At 43.9% G+C, this 18,765-nt stretch overlaps 1 long non-coding RNA gene across 4 annotated transcripts in view; it reads right to left on the bottom strand.

Moving 5' to 3' along the window:
* LOC307181126 overlaps positions 1-18,765 on the bottom strand; it is an 872,172-nt gene that overhangs the window by 568,125 nt on the left and 285,282 nt on the right. The gene's annotated exons all lie outside the window — the stretch shown is intronic.

Consider the following 18,765-nt stretch of genomic DNA (forward strand, 5'->3'; position numbering starts at 1 on the left):
GGTCTCAAATTTAGAAAACCAACTTATGCTTGCTTAAGGGGAAAGGTGAGTTGGGGTGCTGCATAAAACCAGAGATTGAAATGAGCACAGATAAAGTTCCTTAAGCCAAATATGGAATAGACAAGAGCTACTCCTTGCTCAACGAAATGGACTCAACACCCCATATTAAACGCCTAAGAATGTACCTGACTAGTAAGTATCTTAAAACCTATGGATTGCTATGTCTCCGAAAGAGAATCAAGCATGTGTACAGGGGCATAAACGCAGCAGTGATAGGATTGGAGAGGTTCGGTGAGCAAATGAAGACCCTTTGAAGTCATATTGCATGGTACCCATTCCACGGGTTTCAACTACCCAGGTTTAAGGTATTCTTCCTTCAGCTAAAACATGCATGTGGAACCTAGAGTATGATCAACCATGTGATCGGGAGACGTGTTCAAATATGTCTCAGTTTTCGTACCCTGGTACTCGGGTGCAACATTCCAGACGCTTTACTAACACTCTCCCCACTTGGAGAGTCAGTCCCTTTAACTTCCTGTTTGGCCCAGTTTGCAATTTCTGCGGAAGATGAACAGGAATAGCGAGAACCAATGAGAGACTAGCTGGAGGTGTCTGGATGGGCAAATATAACTCTCATTTCCCACCAGGAAGAGGAATTAACCAAAGGCTCAGCGTGCCGTGCCAGAACCAGATTAGGGCCTGAAGACATCCTGCGGTGTTGCGGCCACGTCACAAGAAAGCGAGTTGAAGAAAGGAGCTCAGGGGCACTGTAATTCACAAACCTGCAGAGTTATAAATGACAGCTATCGTCCAAAAATAGACTGAAGTAAGGCTGCCAAGAGGACTTGAAAGCGGGGCAGAATTGCAGGAAACCGATTTCAGGAGGTAGACTGGAATTGCATTGAAAGCATAGGAAAAGAGGCAGAACGTCCACAATGATGCACTTGGCCAAAAAGGGCGTATGCGTTTTTTCCTGAATATATTCAGGAAAAAACGCATACGCCCTTTTTGGCCAACCAAGCAAGCTTGCAAAGGAAATCTGCACTACAATGAAGTCTCACTTCCCCCCGGTCAAAAGGGCCATCTGAAAAAAGTGTAAAATCCAGAAAGGCAGGACAGGCCATGGAGAACTGGGAGCCTTGTTATGCTGATGGGCGGGATGTAAATTGCCAACAACCACTTGGGAGAAGTGTATGGTGTTTCCTGAAACATCTAAAAAACAAAGCAACAGAACCTAGGGCACTTCCACTTATGGTCCTATAGCTTAGGGAAATTAAAATCAAAAAGACACAGCCACCCCAAAGTTTGGAATGGCTCTGTTTACAAGAAACTCGTTTACAGTACAAGTTCAACATCGCAGAAAGTGAAAAATGGATAAAGAAGTTGTGGTATTTACTTACAAAGCAATATCACTCAGCAATGAAATCTGTGTCATCAGGCCCTTAGCATCACAATGAGTGGATTCAGGTATGATGATTCTAACTGAAATAAGTCACACAGAAAAAGAAACATCATAAGATATCAGTAATACACGGAATGTAAACTTGGCTACACAGGAACTGAATTACAGAACAGAACAGGGTCTCAAATTTAGAAAACCAACTTATGCTTGCTTAAGGGGAAAGGTGAGTTGGGGTGCTGCATAAAACCAGAGATTGAAATGAGCACAGATAAAGTTCCTTAAGCCAAATATGGAATAGACAAGAGCTACTCCTTGCTCAACGAAATGGACTCAACACCGCATATTAAACGCCTAAGAATGTACCTGACTAGTAAGTATCTTAAAACCTATGGATTGCTATGTCTCCGAAAGAGAATCAAGCATGTGTACATGGGCATAAATGCAGCAGTGATAGGATTGGAGGGGTTCGTGAGCAAATGAAGACCCTTTGAAGTCATATTGCATGGTACCCATTCCACGGGTCTCAACTCTCCAGGTTTAAGGTATTGTTCCTTCAGCTAAAACATGCATGTGGAACCTAGATTATGATCAACCATGTGATCGGGAGACGTGTTCAAATATGTCTCAGTTTTCGTACCCTGGTACTCGGGTTCAACATTCCAGACGCTTTACTAACACTCTCCCCACTTGGAGAGTCAGTCCCTTTAACCTCCTGTTTGGCCCAGTTTGCAATTTCTGTGGAAGAAGAACAGGAATAGCGAGAACCAATGAGAGACTAGCTGGAGGTGTCTGGATGGGCAAATTTAACTCTCATTTCCCACCAGGAAGAGGAATTAACCAAAGGCTCAGCGTGCCGTGCCGGAACCAGATTAGGGCCTGTAGACATCCTGCGGTGTTGCGGCCAGGTCACAAGAAAGCGAGTTGAAGAAAGGAGCTCAGGGGCACTGTAATTCACAAACCTGCAGAGTTATAAATGACAGCTATCGTCCAAAAATAGACTGAAGTAAGGCTGCCAAGAGGACTTGAAATCGGGGCAGAATTGCAGGAAACCAATTTCAGGAGGTAGACTGGAATTGCATTGAAGGCATAGGAAAAGAGGCAGAACGTCCACAATGATGCACTTGGCCAAAAAGTGCGTATGCGTTTTTTCCTGAATATATTCAGGAAAAAACGCATACGCCCTTTTTGGCCAACCAAGCAAACTTGCAAAGGAAATCTGCACTACAATGAAGTCTCACTTCTCCCCGGTCAAAAGGGCCATCTGAAAAAAGTGTAAACTCCAGAAAGGCAGGACAGGCCATGGAGAACTGGGAGCCTTGTTATGCTGATGGGCGGGATGTAAATTGCCAACAGACACTCAGGAGAAGTGTATGGTGTTTCCTGAAACATCTAAAAAACAAAGCATCAGAGCCTAGGGCACTTCCACTTATGGTCCTATAGCTTAGGGTAATTAAAAGCAAAAAGACACAGCCACCCCAAAGTTTGGGACACCTCCGTTTACAAGAACCTCGTTTACCGTACAAGTTCAATATCACAGAAAGTGAAAAATGGATAAAGAACTTGTGGTACTTACGTACAATGCAGTATCACTCAGCAATGAAATCTATGTCATCAGGCCCGTAGCAGCATAATGAGTGGATTCAGGTATGATGATTCTAACTGAAATAAGTCACACAGAAAAAGAAACATCATAAGATATCACTAATACACGGAATGTAAACTTGGCTACACAGGAACTGCATTCCAAAACAGAACAGGGTCTCAAATTTAGAAAACCAACTTATGCTTGCTTAAGGGGAAAGGTGAGTTGGGGTGCTGCATAAAACCAGAGATTGAAATGAGCACAGATAAAGTTCCTTAAGCCAAATATGGAATAGACAAGAGCTACTCCTTGCTCAACGAAATGGACTCAAAACCCCATATTAAACGCCTAAGAATGTACCTGACTAGTAAGTATCTTAAAACCTATGGATTGCTATGTCTCCGAAAGAGAATCAAGCATGTGTACAGGGGCATAAACGCAGCAGTGATAGGATTGGAGAGGTTCGGTGAGCAAATGAAGACCCTTTTAAGTCATATTGCATGGTACCCATTACACGGGTCTTAACTCTCCAGGTTTAAGGTATTCTTCCTTCAGCTAAAACATGCATGTGGAACCTAGAGTATGATCAACCATGTGATCGGGAGACGTGTTCAAATATGTCTCAGTTTTCGTACCCTGGTACTCGGGTGCAACATTCCAGACGCTTTACTAACACTCTCCCCACTTGGAGACTCAGCGCCTTTAACCTCCTGTTTGGCACAGTTTCCAATTTCTGCGGAAGATGAACAGGAATAGCGAGAACCAATGAGAGGTGAGCTGGAGATGTCTGGACGGGCAAATTTAACTCTCATTTCCCACCAGGAAGAGGAAATAACCAAAGGCTCAGCGTGCCGTACCGGAATCAGATTAGGGCCTGAAGCCATCCTGCGGTGTTGCGGCCAGCTCACAAGAAAGCGAGTTGAAGAAAGGAGCTCAGGGGCACTGTAATTCACAAACCTGCAGAGTTATAAATGACAGCTATCGTCCAAAAATAGACTGAAGTAAGGCTGCCAAGAGGACTTGAAAGTGGGGCAGAATTGCAGGAAACCGATTTCAGGAGGTAGACTGGAATTGCATTGAAAGCATAGGAAAAGAGGCAGAACGTCCACAATGATGCACTTGGCCAAAAAGGGCGTATGCGTTTTTTCCTGAATATATTCAGGAAAAAACGCATACGCCCTTTTTGGCCAACCAAGCAAACTTGCAAAGGAAATCTGCACTACAATGAAGTCTCACTTCCCCCCGGTCAAAAGGGCCATCTGAAAAAAGTGTAAAATCCAGAAAGGCAGGACAGGCCATGGAGAACTGGGAGCCTTGTTATGCTGATGGGCGGGATGTAAATTGCCAACAGACATTCAGGAGAAGTGTATGGTGTTTCCTGAAACATCTAAAAAACCAAGCAACAGAGCCGAGGGCACTTTCGCTTATGGTCCTATAGCTTAGGGAAATTAAAATCAAAAAGACACAGCCACCCCAAAGTTTGGGACGCCTCCGTTTACAAGAACCTCGTTTACCGTACAAGTTCAATATCACAGAAAGTGAAAAATGGATAAAGAACTTGTGGTACTTACGTACAATGGAGTATCACTCAGCAATGAAATCTATGTCATCAGGCCCGTAGCAGCATAATGAGTGGATTCAGGTACGATGATTCTAACTGAAATAAGTCACACAGAAAAAGAAACATCATAAGATATCACTAATACACGGAATGTAAACTTGGCTACACAGGAACTGCATTCCAAAACAGAACAGGGTCTCAAATTTAGAAAACCAACTTATGCTTGCTTAAGGTGAAAGGTGAGTTGGGGTGCTGCATAAAACCAGAGATTGAAATGAGCACAGATAAAGTTCCTTAAGCCAAATATGGAATACACAAGAGCTACTCCTTGCTCAACAAAATGGACACAAAACCCCATATTAAACGCCTAAGAATGCACCTGACTAGTAAGTATCTTAAAACCGATGGATTGCTATGTCTCCGAAAGAGAATCAAGCATGTGTACAGGGGCATAAACGCAGCAGTGATAGGATTGGAGAGGTTCGTGAGCAAATGAAGACCCTTTGAAGTCATATTGCATGGTACCCATTCCACGGGTTTCAACTCTCCAGGTTTAAGGTATTCTTCCTTCATCTAAAACATGCATGTGGAACCTAGAGTATGATCAACCATGTGATCGGGAGACGTGTTCAAATATGTCTCAGTTTTCGTACCCTGGTACTCGGGTGCAACATTCCAGACACTTTACTAACACTCTCCCCACTTGGAGAGTCAGTCCCTTTAACTTCCTGTTTGGCCCAGTTTGCAATTTCTGCGGAAGATGAACAGGAATAGCGAGAACAAATGAAAGACTAGCTGGAGGTGTCTGGATGGGCAAATATAACTCTCATTTCCCACCAGGAAGAGGAATTAACCAAAGGCTCAGCGTGCCGGGCCAGAACCAGATTAGGGCCTGAAGACATCCTGCGGTGTTGCGGCCAGGTCACAAGAAAGCGAGTTGAAGAAAGGAGCTCAGGGGCACTGTAATTCACAAACCTGCAGAGTTATAAATGACAGCTATCGTCCAAAAATAGACTGAAGTAAGGCTGCCAAGAGGACTTGAAAGCGGGGCAGAATTGCAGGAAACCGATTTCAGGAGGTAGACTGGAATTGCATTGAAAGCATAGGAAAAGAGGCAGAACGTCCACAATGATGCACTTGGCCAAAAAGGGCGTATGCGTTTTTTCCTGAATATATTCAGGAAAAAACGCATACGCCCTTTTTGGCCAACCAAGCAAGCTTGCAAAGGAAATCTGCACTACAATGAAGTCTCACTTCCCCCCGGTCAAAAGGGCCATCTGATAAAAGTGTAAAATCCAGAAAGGCAGGACAGGCCATGGAGAACTGGGAGCCTTGTTATGCTGATGGGCGGGATGTAAATTGCCAACAACCACTTGGGAGAAGTGTATGGTGTTTCCTGAAACAACTAAAAAACAAAGCAACAGAACCTAGGGCACTTCCACTTATGGTCCTATAGCTTAGGGAAATTAAAATCAAAAAGACACAGCCACCCCAAAGTTTGGAACGGCTCTGTTTACAAGAACCTCGTTTACAGTACAAGGTCAACATCGCAGAAAGTGAAAAATGGATAAAGAAGTTGTGGTATTTACTTACAAAGCAATATCACTCAGCAATGAAATCTGTGTCAACAGGCCCTTAGCAGCACAATGAGTGGATTCAGGTATGATGATTCTAACTGAAATAAGTCACACAGAAAAAGAAACATCATAAGATATCAGTAATACACGGAATGTAAACTTGGCTACACAGGAACTGAATTACAGAACAGAACAGGGTCTCAAATTTAGAAAACTAACTTATGCTTGCTTAAGGGGAAAGGTGAGTTGGGGTGCTGCATAAAACCAGAGATTGAAATGAGCACAGATAAAGTTCCTTAAGCCAAATATGGAATAGACAAGAGCTACTCCTTGCTCAACGAAATGGACTCAACACCCCATATTAAACGCCTAAGAATGTACCTGACTAGTAAGTATCTTAAAACCTATGGATTGCTATGTCTCCGAAAGAGAATCAAGCATGTGTACAGGGGCATAAACGCAGCAGTGATAGGATTGGAGAGGTTCGTGAGCAAATGAAGTCCCTTTGAAGTCATATTGCATGGTACCCATTCCACGGGTTTCAACTACCCAGGTTTCAGGTATTCTTCCTTCAGCTAAAACATGCATGTGGAACCTAGAGTATGATCAACCATGTGATCGGGAGACGTGTTCAAATATGTCTCAGTTTTCCTCCCCTGGTACTCGGGTGCAACATTCCAGACGCTTTACTAACACTCTCTCGACTTGGAGAGTCAGTCCCTTTAGCCTCCTGTTTGGCCCAGTTTGCAATTTCTGCGGAAGATGAACGGGAATAGCGAGAACCAATGAGAGGCTAGCTGGAGGTGTCTGGACGGGCAAATTCAACTCTCATTTCCCACCAGGAAGAGGAATTAACCAAAGGCTCAGCGTGCCGTGCCGGAACCAGATTAGGGCCTGAAGCCATCCTGCGGTGTTGCGGCCAGGTCACAAGAAAGCGAGTTGAAGAAAGGAGCTCAGGGGCACTGTAATTCACAAACCTGCAGAGTTATAAATGACAGCTATCGTCCAAAAATAGACTGAAGTAAGGCTGCCAAGAGGACTTGAAAGCGGGGCAGAATTGCAGGAAACCGATTTCAGGAGGTAGACTGGAATTGCATTGAAAGCATAGGAAAAGAGGCAGAACGTCCACAATGATGCACTTGGCCAAAAAGGGCGTATGCGTTTTTTCCTGAATATATTCAGGAAAAAACGCATACGCCCTTTTTGGCCAACCAAGCAAGCTTGCAAAGGAAATCTGCACTACAATGAAGTCTCACATCCCCCCGGTCAAAAGGGCCATCTGAAAAAAGTGTAAAATCCAGAAAGGCAGGACAGGCCATGGAGAATTGGGAGCCTTGTTATGCTGATGGGCGGGATGTAATTTGCCAACAACCACTCGGGAGAAGTGTATGGTGTTTCCTGAAACATCTAAAAAACAATGCAACAGAGCCTAGGGCACTTCCACTTATGGTCCTATAGCTTAGGGAATTTAAAATCAAAAAGACACAGCCACCCCAAAGTTTGGAACGGCTCTGTTTACAAGAACCTCGTTTACAGTACAAGTTCAACATCACAGAAAGTGAAAAATGGATAAAGAAGTTGTGGTATTTACTTACAAAGCAATATCACTCAGCAATGAAATCTGTGTCATCAGGCCCTTAGCAGCACAATGAGTGGATTCAGGTATGATGATTCTAACTGAAATAAGTCACACAGAAAAAGAAACATCATAAGATATCAGTAATACACGGAATGTAAACTTGGCTACACAGGAACTGAATTACAGAACAGAACAGGGTCTCAAATTTAGAAAACCAACTTATGCTTGCTTAAGGGTAAAGGTGAGTTGGCGTGCTGCATAAAACCAGAGATTGAAATGAGCACAGATAAAGTTCCTTAAGCCAAATATGGAATAGACAAGAGATACTCCTTGCTCAACGAAATGGACTCAAAACCCCATATTAAACGCCTAAGAATGTACCTGACTAGTAAGTATCTTAAAACCTATGGATTGCTATGTCTCCAAAAGAGAATCAAGCGTGTGTACAGGGGCATAAACGCAGCAGTGATAGGATTGGAGAGGTTTGGTGAGCAAATGAAGACCCTTTGAAGTCATATTGCATGGTACCCATTACACGGGTCTCAACTCTCCAGGTTTAAGGTATTCTTCCTTCAGCTAAAACATGCATGTGGAACCCAGAGTATGATCAACCATGTGAACGGGAGACGTGTTCAAATATGTCTCAGTTTTCATCCCCTGGTACTCGGGTGCAACATTCCAGACGCTTTACTAACACTCTCCCCACTTGGAGAGTCAGTCCCTTTAACCTCCTGTTTGGCCCAGTTTGCAATTTCTGCGGAAGATGAACAGGAATAGCGAGAACCAATGAGAGGCTAGCTGGAGGTGTCTGGACGGGCAAATTCAACTCTCATTTCCCACCAGGAAGAGGAATTAACCAAAGGCTCAGCATGCCGGGCCGGAACCAGATTAGGGCCTGAAGCCATCCTGCAGTGTTGCGGCCAGGTCACAAGAAAGCGAGTTGAAGAAAGGAGCTCAGGGGCACTGTAATTCACAAACCTGCAGAGTTATAAATGACAGCTATCGTCCAAAAATAGACTGAAGTAAGGCTGCCAAGAGGACTTGAAAGCGGGGCAGAATTGCAGGAAACCGATTTCAGGAGGTAGACTGGAATTGCATTGAAAGCATAGGAAAAGAGGCAGAACGTCCACAATGATGCACTTGGCCAAAAAGGGCGTATGCGTTTTTTCCTGAATATATTCAGGAAAAAACGCATACGCCCTTTTTGGCCAACCAAGCAAGCTTGCAAAGGAAATCTGCACTACAATGAAGTCTCACTTCCCCCCGGTCAAAAGGGCCATCTGAAAAAAGTGTAAAATCCAGAAAGGCAGGACAGGCCATGGAGAACTGGGAGCCTTGTTATGCTGATGGGCGGGATGTAAATTGCCAAGAACCACTTGGGAGAAGTGTATGGTGTTTCCTGAAACAACTAAAAAACAAAGCAACAGAACCTAGGGCACTTCCACTTATGGTCCTATAGCTTAGGGAAATTAAAATGAAAAAGACACAGCCACCCCAAAGTTTGGAACGGCTCTGTTTACAAGAACCTCGTTTACAGTACAAGTTCAACATCGCAGAAAGTGAAAAATGGATAAAGAAGTTGTGGTATTTACTTACAAAGCAATATCACTCAGCAATGAAATCTGTGTCATCAGGCCCTTAGCAGCACAATGAGTGGATTCAGGTATGATGATTCTAACTGAAATAAGTCACACAGAAAAAGAAACATCATAAGATATCAGTAATACACGGAATGTAAACTTGGCTACACAGGAACTGCATTCCAAAACAGAACAGGTTCTCAAATTCAGAAAACCAACTTATGCTTGCTTAAGGGGAAAGGTGAGTTGGGGTGCTGCATAAAACCAGAGATTGAAATGAGCACAGATAAAGTTCCTTAAGCCAAATATGGAATAGACAAGAGCTACTCCTTGCTCAACGAAATGGACTCAAAACCCCATATTAAACGCCTAAGAATGTACCTGACTAGTAAGTATCTTAAAACCTATGGATTGCTATGTCTCCAAAAGAGAATCAAGCGTGTGTACAGGGGCATAAACGCAGCAGTGATACGATTGGAGAGGTTCGGTGAGCAAATGAAGACCCTTTGAAGTCATATTGCATGGTACCCATTACACGGGTCTCAACTCTCCAGGTTTAAGGTATTCTTCCTTCAGCTAAAACATGCATGTGGAACCCAGAGTATGATCAACCATGTGAACGGGAGACGTGTTCAAATATGTCTCAGTTTTCCTCCCCTGGTACTCGGGTGCAACATTCCAGACTCTTTACTAACACTCTCCCCACTTGGAGAGTCAGTCCCTTTAACCTCCTGTTTGGCCCAGTTTGCAATTTCTGCGGAAGATGAACAGGAATAGCGAGAACCAATGAGAGGCTAGCTGGAGGTGTCTGGACGGGCAAATTCAACTCTCATTTCCCACCAGGAAGAGGAATTAACCAAAGGCTCAGCATGCCGGGCCGGAACCAGATTAGGGCCTGAAGCCATCCTGCGGTGTTGCGGCCAGGTCACAAGAAAGCGAGTTGAAGAAAGGAGCTCAGGGGCACTGTAATTCACAAACCTGCAGAGTTATAAATGACAGCTATCGTCCAAAAATAGACTGAAGTAAGGCTGCCAAGAGGACTTGAAAGCGGGGCAGAATTGCAGGAAACCGATTTCAGGAGGTAGACTGGAATTGCATTGAAAGCATAGGAAAAGAGGCAGAACGTCCACAATGATGCACTTGGCCAAAAAGGGCGTATGCGTTTTTTCCTGAATATATTCAGGAAAAAACGCATACGCACTTTTTGGCCAACCAAGCAAGCTTGCAAAGGAAATCTGCACTACAATGAAGTCTCACTTCCCCCCGGTCAAAAGGGCCATCTGAAAAAAGTGTAAAATCCAGAAAGGCAGGACAGGCCATGGAGAACTGGGAGCCTTGTTATGCTGATGGGCGGGATGTAAATTGCCAACAACCACTCGGGAGAAGTGTATGGTGTTTCCTGAAACATCTAAAAAACAAAGCAACAGAACCTAGGGCACTTCCACTTATGGTCCTATAGCTTAGGGAAATTAAAATGAAAAAGACACAGCCACCCCAAAGTTTGGAACGGCTCTGTTTACAAGAACCTCGTTTACAGTACAAGTTCAACATCGCAGAAAGTGAAAAATGGATAAAGAAGTTGTGGTATTTACTTACAAAGCAATATCACTCAGCAATGAAATCTGTGTCATCAGGCCCTTAGCAGCACAATGAGTGGATTCAGGTATGATGATTCTAACTGAAATAAGTCACACAGAAAAAGAAACATCATAAGATATCACTAATACACGGAATGTAAACTTGGCTACACAGGAACTGAATTACAGAACAGAACAGGGTCTCAAATTTAGAAAACCAACTTATGCTTGCTTAAGGGGAAAGGTGAGTTGGGGTGCTGCATAAAACCAGAGATTGAAATGAGCACAGATAAAGTTCCTTAAGCCAAATATGGAATAAACAAGAGCTACTCCTTGCTCAACGAAATGGACTCAACACCGCATATTAAACGCCTAAGAATGTACCTGACTAGTAAGTATCTTAAAACCTATAGATTGCTATGTCTCCAAAAGAGAATCAAGCGTGTGTACAGGGGCATAAACGCAACAGTGATAGGATTGGAGAGGTTCGGTGAGCAAATGAAGACCCTTTGAAGTCATATTGCATGGTACCCATTACACGGGTCTCAACTCTCCAGGTTTAAGGTATTCTTCCTTCAGCTAAAACATGCATGTGGAACCCAGAGTATGATCAACCATGTGAACAGGAGACGTGTTCAAATATGTCTCAGTTTTCCTCCCCTGGTACTCGGGTGCAACATTCCAGACGCTTTACTAACACTCTCCCCACTTGGAGAGTCAGTCCCTTTAACCTCCTGTTTGGCCCAGTTTGCAATTTCTGCGGAAGATGAACAGGAATAGCGAGAACCAATGAGAGGCTAGCTGGAGGTGTCTGGACGGGCAAATTCAACTCTCATTTCCCACCAGGAAGAGGAATTAACCAAAGGCTCAGCATGCCGGGCCGGAACCAGATTAGGGCCTGAAGCCATCCTGCAGTGTTGCGGCCAGGTCACAAGAAAGCGAGTTGAAGAAAGGAGCTCAGGGGCACTGTAATTCACAAACCTGCAGAGTTATAAATGACAGCTATCGTCCAAAAATAGACTGAAGTAAGGCTGCCAAGAGGACTTGAAAGCGGGGCAGAATTGCAGGAAACCGATTTCAGGAGGTAGACTGGAATTGCATTGAAAGCATAGGAAAAGAGGCAGAACGTCCACAATGATGCACTTGGCCAAAAAGGGCGTATGCGTTTTTTCCTGAATATATTCAGGAAAAAACGCATACGCCCTTTTTGGCCAACCAAGCAAGCTTGCAAAGGAAATCTGCACTACAATGAAGTCTCACTTCCCCCCGGTCAAAAGGGCCATCTGAAAAAAGTGTAAAATCCAGAAAGGCAGGACAGGCCATGGAGAACTGGGAGCCTTGTTATGCTGATGGGCGGGATGTAAATTGCCAAGAACCACTTGGGAGAAGTGTATGGTGTTTCCTGAAACAACTAAAAAACAAAGCAACAGAACCTAGGGCACTTCCACTTATGGTCCTATAGCTTAGGGAAATTAAAATGAAAAAGACACAGCCACCCCAAAGTTTGGAACGGCTCTGTTTACAAGAACCTCGTTTACAGTACAAGTTCAACATCGCAGAAAGTGAAAAATGGATAAAGAAGTTGTGGTATTTACTTACAAAGCAATATCACTCAGCAATGAAATCTGTGTCATCAGGCCCTTAGCAGCACAATGAGTGGATTCAGGTATGATGATTCTAACTGAAATAAGTCACACAGAAAAAGAAACATCATAAGATATCAGTAATACACGGAATGTAAACTTGGCTACACAGGAACTGCATTCCAAAACAGAACAGGTTCTCAAATTCAGAAAACCAACTTATGCTTGCTTAAGGGGAAAGGTGAGTTGGGGTGCTGCATAAAACCAGAGATTGAAATGAGCACAGATAAAGTTCCTTAAGCCAAATATGGAATAGACAAGAGCTACTCCTTGCTCAACGAAATGGACTCAAAACCCCATATTAAACGCCTAAGAATGTACCTGACTAGTAAGTATCTTAAAACCTATGGATTGCTATGTCTCCAAAAGAGAATCAAGCGTGTGTACAGGGGCATAAACGCAGCAGTGATACGATTGGAGAGGTTCGGTGAGCAAATGAAGACCCTTTGAAGTCATATTGCATGGTACCCATTACACGGGTCTCAACTCTCCAGGTTTAAGGTATTCTTCCTTCAGCTAAAACATGCATGTGGAACCCAGAGTATGATCAACCATGTGAACGGGAGACGTGTTCAAATATGTCTCAGTTTTCCTCCCCTGGTACTCGGGTGCAACATTCCAGACTCTTTACTAACACTCTCCCCACTTGGAGAGTCAGTCCCTTTAACCTCCTGTTTGGCCCAGTTTGCAATTTCTGCGGAAGATGAACAGGAATAGCGAGAACCAATGAGAGGCTAGCTGGAGGTGTCTGGACGGGCAAATTCAACTCTCATTTCCCACCAGGAAGAGGAATTAACCAAAGGCTCAGCATGCCGGGCCGGAACCAGATTAGGGCCTGAAGCCATCCTGCGGTGTTGCGGCCAGGTCACAAGAAAGCGAGTTGAAGAAAGGAGCTCAGGGGCACTGTAATTCACAAACCTGCAGAGTTATAAATGACAGCTATCGTCCAAAAATAGACTGAAGTAAGGCTGCCAAGAGGACTTGAAAGCGGGGCAGAATTGCAGGAAACCGATTTCAGGAGGTAGACTGGAATTGCATTGAAAGCATAGGAAAAGAGGCAGAACGTCCACAATGATGCACTTGGCCAAAAAGGGCGTATGCGTTTTTTCCTGAATATATTCAGGAAAAAACGCATACGCACTTTTTGGCCAACCAAGCAAGCTTGCAAAGGAAATCTGCACTACAATGAAGTCTCACTTCCCCCCGGTCAAAAGGGCCATCTGAAAAAAGTGTAAAATCCAGAAAGGCAGGACAGGCCATGGAGAACTGGGAGCCTTGTTATGCTGATGGGCGGGATGTAAATTGCCAACAACCACTCGGGAGAAGTGTATGGTGTTTCCTGAAACATCTAAAAAACAAAGCAACAGAACCTAGGGCACTTCCACTTATGGTCCTATAGCTTAGGGAAATTAAAATGAAAAAGACACAGCCACCCCAAAGTTTGGAACGGCTCTGTTTACAAGAACCTCGTTTACAGTACAAGTTCAACATCGCAGAAAGTGAAAAATGGATAAAGAAGTTGTGGTATTTACTTACAAAGCAATATCACTCAGCAATGAAATCTGTGTCATCAGGCCCTTAGCAGCACAATGAGTGGATTCAGGTATGATGATTCTAACTGAAATAAGTCACACAGAAAAAGAAACATCATAAGATATCACTAATACACGGAATGTAAACTTGGCTACACAGGAACTGAATTACAGAACAGAACAGGGTCTCAAATTTAGAAAACCAACTTATGCTTGCTTAAGGGGAAAGGTGAGTTGGGGTGCTGCATAAAACCAGAGATTGAAATGAGCACAGATAAAGTTCCTTAAGCCAAATATGGAATAAACAAGAGCTACTCCTTGCTCAACGAAATGGACTCAACACCGCATATTAAACGCCTAAGAATGTACCTGACTAGTAAGTATCTTAAAACCTATAGATTGCTATGTCTCCAAAAGAGAATCAAGCGTGTGTACAGGGGCATAAACGCAACAGTGATAGGATTGGAGAGGTTCGGTGAGCAAATGAAGACCCTTTGAAGTCATATTGCATGGTACCCATTACACGGGTCTCAACTCTCCAGGTTTAAGGTATTCTTCCTTCAGCTAAAACATGCATGTGGAACCCAGAGTATGATCAACCATGTGAACAGGAGACGTGTTCAAATATGTCTCAGTTTTCCTCCCCTGGTACTCGGGTGCAACATTCCAGACGCTTTACTAACACTCTCCCCACTTGGAGAGTCAGTCCCTTTAACCTCCTGTTTGGCCCAGTTTGCAATTTCTGCGGAAGATGAACAGGAATAGCGAGAACCAATGAGAGGCTAGCTGGAGGTGTCTGGACGGGCAAATTCAACTCTCATTTCCCACCAGGAAGAGGAATTAACCAAAGGCTCAGCATGCCGGGCCGGAACCAGATTAGGGCCTGAAGCCATCCTGCAGTGTTGCGGCCAGGTCACAAGAAAGCGAGTTGAAGAAAGGAGCTCAGGGGCACTGTAATTCACAAACCTGCAGAGTTATAAATGACAGCTATCGTCCAAAAATAGACTGAAGTAAGGCTGCCAAGAGGACTTGAAAGCGGGGCAGAATTGCAGGAAACCGATTTCAGGAGGTAGACTGGAATTGCATTGAAAGCATAGGAAAAGAGGCAGAACGTCCACAATGATGCACTTGGCCAAAAAGGGCGTATGCGTTTTTTCCTGAATATATTCAGGAAAAAACGCATACGCCCTTTTTGGCCAACCAAGCAAGCTTGCAAAGGAAATCTGCACTACAATGAAGTCTCACTTCCCCCCGGTCAAAAGGGCCATCTGAAAAAAGTGTAAAATCCAGAAAGGCAGGACAGGCCATGGAGAACTGGGAGCCTTGTTATGCTGATGGGCGGGATGTAAATTGCCAAGAACCACTTGGGAGAAGTGTATGGTGTTTCCTGAAACAACTAAAAAACAAAGCAACAGAACCTAGGGCACTTCCACTTATGGCCCTATAGCTTAGGGAAATTAAAATGAAAAAGACACAGCCACCCCAAAGTTTGGAACGGCTCTGTTTACAAGAACCTCGTTTACAGTACAAGTTCAACATCGCAGAAAGTGAAAAATGGATAAAGAAGTTGTGGTATTTACTTACAAAGCAATATCACTCAGCAATGAAATCTGTGTCATCAGGCCCTTAGCAGCACAATGAGTGGATTCAGGTATGATGATTCTAACTGAAATAAGTCACACAGAAAAAGAAACATCATAAGATATCACTAATACACGGAATGTAAACTTGGCTACACAGGAACTGCATTCCAAAACAGAACAGGTTCTCAAATTCAGAAAACCAACTTATGCTTGCTTAAGGGGAAAGGTGAGTTTGGGTGCTGCATAAAACCAGAGATTGAAATGAGCACAGATAAAGTTCCTTAAGCCAAATATGGAATAGACAAGAGCTACTCCTTGCTCAACGAAATGGACTCAAAACCCCATATTAAACGCCTAAGAATGTACCTGACTAGTAAGTATCTTAAAACCTATGGATTGCTATGTCTCCAAAAGAGAATCAAGCGTGTGTACAGGGGCATAAACGCAGCAGTGATAGGATTGGAGAGGTTCGGTGAGCAAATGAAGACCCTTTGAAGTCATATTGCATGGTACCCATTACACGGGTCTCAACTCTCCAGGTTTAAGGTATTCTTCCTTCAGCTAAAACATGCATGTGGAACCCAGAGTATGATCAACCATGTGAACGGGAGACGTGTTCAAATATGTCTCAGTTTTCCTCCCCTGGTACTCGGGTGCAACATTCCAGACGCTTTACTAACACTCTCCCCACTTGGAGAGTCAGTCCCTTTAACCTCCTGTTTGGCCCAGTTTGCAATTTCTGCGGAAGATGAACAGGAATAGCGAGAACCAATGAGAGGCTAGCTGGAGGTGTCTGGACGGGCAAATTCAACTCTCATTTCCCACCAGGAAGAGGAATTAACCAAAGGCTCAGCATGCCGGGCCGGAACCAGATTAGGGCCTGAAGCCATCCTGCGGTGTTGCGGCCAGGTCACAAGAAAGCGAGTTGAAGAAAGGAGCTCAGGGGCACTGTAATTCACAAACCTGCAGAGTTATAAATGACAGCTATCGTCCAAAAATAGACTGAAGTAAGGCTGCCAAGAGGACTTGAAAGCGGGGCAGAATTGCAGGAAACCGATTTCAGGAGGTAGACTGGAATTGCATTGAAAGCATAGGAAAAGAGGCAGAACGTCCACAATGATGCACTTGGCCAAAAAGGGCGTATGCGTTTTTTCCTGAATATATTCAGGAAAAAACGCATACGCACTTTTTGGCCAACCAAGCAAGCTTGCAAAGGAAATCTGCACTACAATGAAGTCTCACTTCCCCCCGGTCAAAAGGGCCATCTGAAAAAAGTGTAAAATCCAGAAAGGCAGGACAGGCCATGGAGAACTGGGAGCCTTGTTATGCTGATGGGCGGGATGTAAATTGCCAAGAACCACTTGGGAGAAGTGTATGGTGTTTCCTGAAACAACTAAAAAACAAAGCAACAGAACCTAGGGCACTTCCACTTATGGTCCTATAGCTTAGGGAAATTAAAATGAAAAAGACACAGCCACCCCAAAGTTTGGAACGGCTCTGTTTACAAGAACCTCGTTTACAGTACAAGTTCAACATCGCAGAAAGTGAAAACTGGATAAAGAAGTTGTGGTATTTACTTACAAAGCAATATCACTCAGCAATGAAATCTGTGTCATCAGGCCCGTAGCAGCACAATGAGTGGATTCAGGTATGATGATTCTAACTGAAATAAGTCACACAGAAAAAGAAACATCATAAATTATCACTAATACACGGAATGTAAACTTGGCTACACAGGAACTGAATTACAGAACAGAAAAGGGTCTCAAATTTAGAAAACCAACTTATGCTTGCTTAAGGGGAAAGGTGAGTTGGGGTGCTGCATAAAACCAGAGATTGAAATGAGCACAGATAAAGTTCCTTAAGCCAAATATGGAATAGACAAGAGCTACTCCTTGCTCAACGAAATGGACTCAACACCGCATATTAAACGCCTAAGAATGTACCTGACTAGTAAGTATCTTAAAACCTATAGATTGCTATGTCTCCAAAAGAGAATCAAGCGTGTGTACAGGGGCATAAACGCAGCAGTGATAGGATTGGAGAGGTTCGGTGAGCAAATGAAGACCCTTTGAAGTCATATTGCATGGTACCCATTACACGGGTCTCAACTCTCCAGGTTTAAGGTATTCTTCCTTCAGCTAAAACATGCATGTGGAACCCAGAGTATGATCAACCATGTGAACGGGAGAGGTGTTCAAATATGTCTCAGTTTTCCTCTCCTGGTACTCGGGTGCAACATTCCAGACACTTTACTAACACTCTCCCGACTTGGAGAGTCAGTCCCTTTAACCTCCTGTTTGGCCCAGTTTGCAATTTCTGCGGAAGATGAACAGGAATAGCGAGAACCAATGAGAGGCTAGCTGGAGGTGTCTGGACGGGCAAATTTAACTCTCATTTCCCACCAGGAAGAGGAATTAACCAAAGGCTCAGCATGCCGTGCCGGAACCAGATTAGGGCCTGAAGCCATCCTGCGGTGTTGCGGCCAGGTCACAAGAAAGCGAGTTGAAGAAAGGAGCTCAGGGGCACTGTAATTCACAAACCTGCAGAGTTATAAATGACAGCTATCGTCCAAAAATAGACTGAAGTAAGGCTGCCAAGAGGACTTGAAAGCGGGGCAGAATTGCAGGAAACCGATTTCAGGAGGTAGACTGGAATTGCATTGAAAGCATAGGAAAAGAGGCAGAACGTCCACAATGATGCACTTGGCCAAAAAGGGCGTATGCGTTTTTTCCTGAATATATTCAGGAAAAAACGCATACGCCCTTTTTGGCCAACCAAGCAAGCTTGCAAAGGAAATCTGCACTACAATGAAGTCTCACTTCCCCCCGGTCAAAAGGGCCATCTGAAAAAAGTGTAAAATCCAGAAAGGCAGGACAGGCCATGGAGAATTGGGAGCCTTGTTATGCTGATGGGCGGGATGTAATTTGCCAACAACCACTCGGGAGAAGTGTATGGTGTTTCCTGAAACATCTAAAAAACAAAGCAACAGAGCCTAGGGCACTTCCACTTATGGTCCTATAGCTTAGGGAATTTAAAATCAAAAAGACACAGCCACCCCAAAGTTTGGAACGGCTCTGTTTACAAGAACCTCGTTTACAGTACAAGTTCAACATCACAGAAAGTGAAAAATGGATAAAGAAGTTGTG

Source organism: Stenella coeruleoalba (genome assembly GCF_951394435.1).
Source record: "Stenella coeruleoalba genome assembly, contig: scaffold_33, whole genome shotgun sequence".
Taxonomy (NCBI): Eukaryota; Metazoa; Chordata; class Mammalia; order Artiodactyla; family Delphinidae; genus Stenella; species Stenella coeruleoalba.